The sequence below is a fragment of the Seriola aureovittata genome, chromosome 14 (genome assembly GCF_021018895.1).
Source record: "Seriola aureovittata isolate HTS-2021-v1 ecotype China chromosome 14, ASM2101889v1, whole genome shotgun sequence".
Classification (NCBI taxonomy): domain Eukaryota; kingdom Metazoa; phylum Chordata; class Actinopteri; order Carangiformes; family Carangidae; genus Seriola; species Seriola aureovittata.
In genome coordinates, this window is record NC_079377.1 from 20,261,006 (window position 1) to 20,267,774 (window position 6,769).

Here is a 6,769-nt window from a genome sequence, read left to right on the forward strand (position 1 = left end):
ATATTTATTTATTGAATTAAATAAACAAAGGTTTTATGTTCTCTGTGTTGTGGAATTTTGTGGGATCAATTAATCTTTTCTCAATAATTTAACATAATTATATACCCTTTCTTAAAATCGAAGTAAATTCAACTTAGAATTTCTGGTTTATATTTTCAAACTACTTCAGAACTCATAATGAATATTATGAGTTCTTATCATAAAACAGTGCAAACTACAATGAAGGCTGGTATTGAATTCAGCTGCTTAAAGTTTTTCATGTCACTTTTAAAAGGCAGCAGGGGAATTTCTTCTTTCTTAAGCTGAATCCGTTTGAAATGAATTACAGTTTATGTGTGCACACAGAGCAAGAAAACAGAGTGCCGTGAAACTTGTCATGTGTCACGTGTATGTTCACGCATGTATGTGGTGAATGCCTACACAATACACACATACTGTACATGCACCCAGCTGTCTGTGAGCATGAGCAGCAGGCCACCAATCAGCACTTAAAGCCTTTAGACAAGATTGAAATGCAGCAAAGTGACTGGTAATTATCCACAGTATGTATCTCAATTTCACCTTATTCAAGATAATTTCCTCAACATTACAGCCATTTCCCCCAATACACTGGAGAAGTGCAATCAAAGAGCTGCTAAAGGACGGACAGCCACCCAGCTGTGTGGCGACAGGAGGTGGGAGTTGCTGTGAAAGAATCAATGCCTTTCCTATACAGAAACGTTTCTCCAAAATAATTGCCCCATAATGACAGCTTCATCCAGGGTTTTATGTAAAAGAGTGAGTCACTTTTCTCAGCTTTGTGCAGCAGTGAGCGGAGGCGTGAAGAGTGGGAAAATAAAATATTTTTTGAGGTAAACACAGTGCTGCTTGAGTTCAGTGCAACTCAAGTCGAAGTAAGAGAAGTTAGTCTTGAAAATACTGAAGTGAAGCTCACTAAGAAAATGTCAGTGATGCAGTTTGGTTTGTGCACACTCTGAGTGGGCCGTTTCAACCCAGAAGGGTCAGCTTTTTGTCTGTTGTACAGAGGATTTGACTGTGTTATTTATATAAACATGTTAAGTTAGAGGAATTAATGTGGGTGTGCAGGATCCTGGATAAAAGTCAGTTACTAACATCAGCATGCTAACATACTCACACTAATATATATATATATATATATATATATATATATATATATATATATATGTATGTCATATAGTAGTGTAGTAGTATAGTATAGTATAATTTTTAACATGTTCTCTATCTTATCTTAGCATGTTAGCATGCTAACAGATGCTAATTTGCACTATTGATACAAAGCTGAGGCTGATGGGAAATGTGTCAGAGGATCACCAAAGTAATGAGGGTCCATCCAAGTGATGGAGGTGTTCTCAGTTATTGTGGCAGATTAGAGTTCACTCTGGTTGAAGTTGGATGGAGCTTTGTGGGAATTACTTGAGTTCATCAAAGACCATGTACTAATAAAATGATAAAGGGTATGTGGTGTTGCCATGGGTGCAAGAAAACCAACAAGAGAGAGAAGGAGAAATGTTTACATCCCCAATTAAGCAAATTAGGTGAGAACATCTGTGCCTGGATTTAAAAGAAAATGTTCAAAGGTAAAAAAGATTTAATACTCTGTGTTCACTCTTTATTGTAGATGTGTTTAAGTAATTTTGATGGAAGTTGGTTTTTAAATGCTGTTTATCCAACACTGACAAAAAAAAAAGAAAGAAAGAAAGAAAATACCTACTGTGGTGAGGGACTGTGTGAGAAGTGAGGCCCAGAATGACTGATGGTAAATCTCGAACTCACACTCTCATGTTGTAGTTATTGTAGTTGAACTTGAACTCCACATTTTCCATCAAAGACCTGAAGTAAGACCTCTTTTCACCTCTACCTGCAGAATCATAACTCTTCTCCTCTGTACAGTCCGCTGCGCTCTTATCTGGAACTTTAACATCACCTCTCTCTCCTCAGCTCTTATTGCTTTTTCTCCACTAAATTCTTTTCTCACAAGATCATTCAAGCTTCACCAGATTAGATGATACGATCTGTTTGTCTTTGAGCTGCGATCTCGACTGCCTGGATTGTTCGTACTGAAGCACTAACAACAACAACAACTAATAACAGCATGTGTCTGTGAGTGTGTTTAAATCATAACTGCTCCTTCTTTTTATGGCATAGGAACATTATTTTGCTACATTAAATGTTTACTTCTGTTATCTGAAAAAGTTTAATTGTCTCGCACTATCATTTGATATTGTAATATATGTATTTCAGGAGCTTGATTACATCTGTAAACTACATTAAAACTAAAGATGGCACATGGCCTCCCTCTCTTACACTGAGCAGAAGCCTTTCTCTATACCACTGCTGTTCATATGCAATAAGCAGAAATGTTTTTAAGCTTTTACACAAACAAACAAAAACAAACAAAACAAAACGAAAAACTAAAATCATGTTTCTGTTATAGAAACCAAACACAAGTAAGAGTCTACAGCCATGCTAGTAGCTCTGTGGGGCTGTAATTCAGACCTGATGATGGTACTACAGAGGAAACAGTCAGTGGGATTCATGAATATACAAATCTTCCAGTACAAACTTATGCAATATCTTGGCACAGCTTGGGATAAATATGTTCAAGTTTATCTTTTTATATTTGTATGGAATTTTACCTTAAGATATTATCTTTCGGAAACAGCAGTCACTGGTCAGCTATTGGCCTAGTTCAGTCGAGCTGTGACACACACGCACGCACACACACACACACACACACACACACACACACAAAACCCTTTTTGAGACACTCACATTCACACAGTCTGATGAAGGAGCAAGACAGAGTGAGAGAGAAGGACACAAACACAGAAAGAGACAGTGACAGAGACACAGAATCCTCCGTTCTTCCATCTTCTCCAGGTGGCTTTAGAGATTACAGGCAGACATCTATCACACTGCCTACCGACGACTCTCTCTCTCTTTAGGCAGTCAGGAGTTGTGTGTGTGAATAATGTGTAAGAGAGAAAGAAAGAAAGAGTGTCCCCAAATAGAAGCAAAATAAAACAAGACGAAACAAATGTGAGTTATTGTGAACACAAATTACAAATGTGACAATTTATTCAAATAGTTTTAAAATGCTTTTTAAAGTGAAGCACTGACTCCTCTGACCTGAGGAGGAGGCACTTTCATGATGCTGGAGTTAAAACTTTGAAAACACAGCTTTGTGTTTTTGAGCTTTGACCAAGGGACATTGAACAGCTGTTGTTCAGCAGATGTGCGGAGAGCTGATGTTGAATATAGATCAGGAACATATGGGAGTGAATGGGAGAATAGGAACGAGAGGATATGATGGTATTTGAGGACACGGACTTGTCTTTATTTCCTACGTTCCTCAGTTTAATTTCTGTTCTCTAAAGCTGTAAAGCTGGTGTTCCTGCGGCGCATTTTCACCTGTCAATCAAAGAATATGGGTCAAACTGACACCTTCCTCCGCACAGTTTCTGCGATTTTTTTTAGTGTCTGTCACTTTATCGTCAGACAATTGTTTTCATCAAAAAAAACAAAAAAAAGATGCTCTGAGCACAGTCGTGTATTAAGCAGCAAAAAGAGAAAGGTAAGTGGAAACATCTTTTTAGAAATACTTGCCAATTTCAAATCAGGGCTCAGGTATAAAACCATATAATAATGTAAATGTGCAATTTCAGCTTTTGATTTTTTAATAAATTTGCAAATCTTTTTCCATTCTGTCATTATGGTTTATTGACTAAAGATTGATAATCAAAAATGTCATTTCTATCCATTTATGATGGAATGAATTATTTATTGAATGGGAGTGTTTCAAAAACATGAAAGACAACAAATAAATGTTTAAAATTGTGTTATATCACATCCTGTATGGATCAGTAAAAACAGACAAGCCTCATTATAATGTCACTTTCTCAGTGGCTGAAAACTAAATCTGCTGATAGTTGCGATGCATTATTTCCGAAGCACCTTGAATTGAAGTGAAATGAGGTTGTGACAGAGCAGGAGAGAGGCAGACAGAGAGTTGAAGGCTTCTCCGTGCGGAGTTGTCTTTAGGTCATCCTAACCTGACGTGGATCGATACCTAACTCCCTGCTGTCCCTTCCCTGACACCTCCTCTTCCTCCCTCCTCTCCTCCCCTCACACAGACAGGACAGGAGGTGACGGGAGGTGACACCATCACCGCCACACCTGGCTTTAACTGCACAAAAAAATTACTGTCACCAAATCCTTTCTGGCCTTGTTTTAATTTCTTTGTTTCAGTAGATATCTGGGGGAGTCAGTCCAGCAGGGCGCAGTGGAGGCTACAGTAAGCCGCTGTTAGAAAGTGATGAGCCGGGCTGGGGCTGGTTAGTGTGCTAACTTCAGTAGAAGAAAAGAAGAGATAGAAACAAGAGTTAACATTGACATTGCTTTCAAAACCTTGGAGACATCTCCTGGTGAGTAAAGGAATAAAGTTTGATGCTGAACTCACAACGTTTCTTCTAGACAGCTAAGTAAACAGCTGTTAATGCTAACGCTGGCTATGTAGCAAAAGCAAAACGTAGAAATATCTCCTTTAATCAGACTGAAAATGATATGAATCACACACTAATGCCTTCACCAGCAGCAGATCTCAACCAAACAGAAAACCAAAGGGAGATTTTTGGACCAGTGAGTTATACATCTTACTCAACCATCACCATCAAGACCAAACTGGAGGATACACTTGAGAAGGATTTTGTTCCATTTGTTTGTTCCAGCTGTTCAGGTGGCTCATGATGGCACAACACCTTACTAAGAGACATTATGTTGATTTTATTTTCATTGATTTGTCACAGATCTGCAGGTCAGAATTGCCTTGGTAAGCTGATCATGAGACTGTCTGCAATAAAGGTCACAGTGTCTGGTGACATTTTTTTTTTTTGCTTTTCTCCCTCGCTGTTTTGTTTAACCTTTTTAAAACCTTTCTTTATTCAGGGTAGTTTCACTCACACTTGGAAGCTGCCCAGTATATACGTATAAATCTACTGTACACTCGCTGCTCAGCACCAAACTGCAGACACATAAAGTTAGTGACTAACCTAAAATCATTTCCAACATTTCAGTTGCTCCGTTTGTGACTGAAGGAGATTAAAACAGGTGAAATCTAGAAGCGATGCGTCTTGTGATTTCACAGAGAACCAGATCCCTTTGTTCAGTCAGCGCAGAAGCAAGCGTCAGTCCACAGCGGAGACATTTGGTTTAATTTAGCTGCGGTTGTAAAATGGGCAGTAATTTGGTGACTTCTTGCAGAGGTGAGGTTTTCAGAAAAGAAAGTGTTGCTGTGAGTGAAACACATCTTCTGTGCACAGCGAAATGAAATTATTGCTTGTGCTTAGACTGTCGCTTTGCTTTTTCCCACTTTATTTGTCGACCATTTTATTTTCCCTTGCTCGTGTAGTTTCCATGCCAGCCATTTTGGAGCTTCTTTATGCAAAGTCATATTATAATTGCAATCACTGCTGGTAAAATGAACCCTCCGCCTCCCCTACAGCACCTCCTTTTTTCTCTTTTCTTTATAGTTTAACAGGAAAAAAAGGTTCCAAACTTCTTACACAGATCGTGAATTATGCAGCCACCTCAGCATCAGATGAAAAATTTACCATGTGAGACATTATGTAATATTAATTGTTGTAGAAGCTGTAGAGCAAAGGAGAAAGTATAGTATTGTCTGTGGGAAGATGATAAGAGGTTGAGAAAAATGAGGCGATAAACACGATAAACAAGATTAAATTAGGAAGACAGTTAGGAAAAGTGAGAGGAGGAATATGAAAGATAGAAAAGAGGACAATAAAACAAGTAGAGGAGAGGGATGAGGGGCAAGAAGGGACACAGAGGCAGAAAAAATGATGAGAATGATCCAAGAAAAAGAAAAGCAGGAGAAAATGTAACTGATGGAAAGGAGAGGAGAGAAGGATATGAGTCAATGGAGGACAAAAGGGATGAAAAAGGACAGGAAAGAAGGAAAGGAAACAGGAGTGGTGAGGTTGAGATGGAGGATGAAATGCAAAGGGGAGGAAGAACAGACAGGTTGAATGCACATATGTTGGCAAAACTATTATGCTTAACAGTTGATTTAAATATTCATGCACAAAGCCACAAAGCTGTGTTTCCTCCCACCTTCAACCTTTCACCCTCTGACTGTGCAGGTATGTAAAAGATGCTCTGCCCGAAAACCTGACACTGATTCAGTCCTCTGTCCCCTTCATGTCAGGTTTTATCTTATAAAGCCTTTGATAAATATAAATAAATGTTGAGTGCAAGGCGGAGGTGTCGGCCGGTTCAATAGCAGAGTCATTACACCTCTGAAGATGAACTGAAAGAAAACAGACATTTCTTCTAGTGAGTTGCTGCTTCGCAGATTTCAGAGACAGAATGGGAAAAGCCTCACACTCATACTTCAACTAAAAAAGATCGAATTTTCTGCACGTTGCCCGCCTCAAAAGATTTCTTTACACCTCTACTCATAATACTGTGGCTCTTTTTTCTTTTTAAGGATGGCCACTTCAAACTGAAGGCAAATCCAAAATCAATTGCAGGGTTAAAGGGACAAGTATGGGTGCAAGTATGCTGAACAATCTTCCTTTCATCTGGAGATGAATGGCCATTATTTACAGAAAAGAATAACATTAAAGCCTCCCTCTATTCTAAAATGTGTTTGGCTTCTCCTGGATGTTTGATCTTTTTACATTTACATTAGATTCTGGATTTTAACAAAGTATAGAAATTCATTTACCTTTTT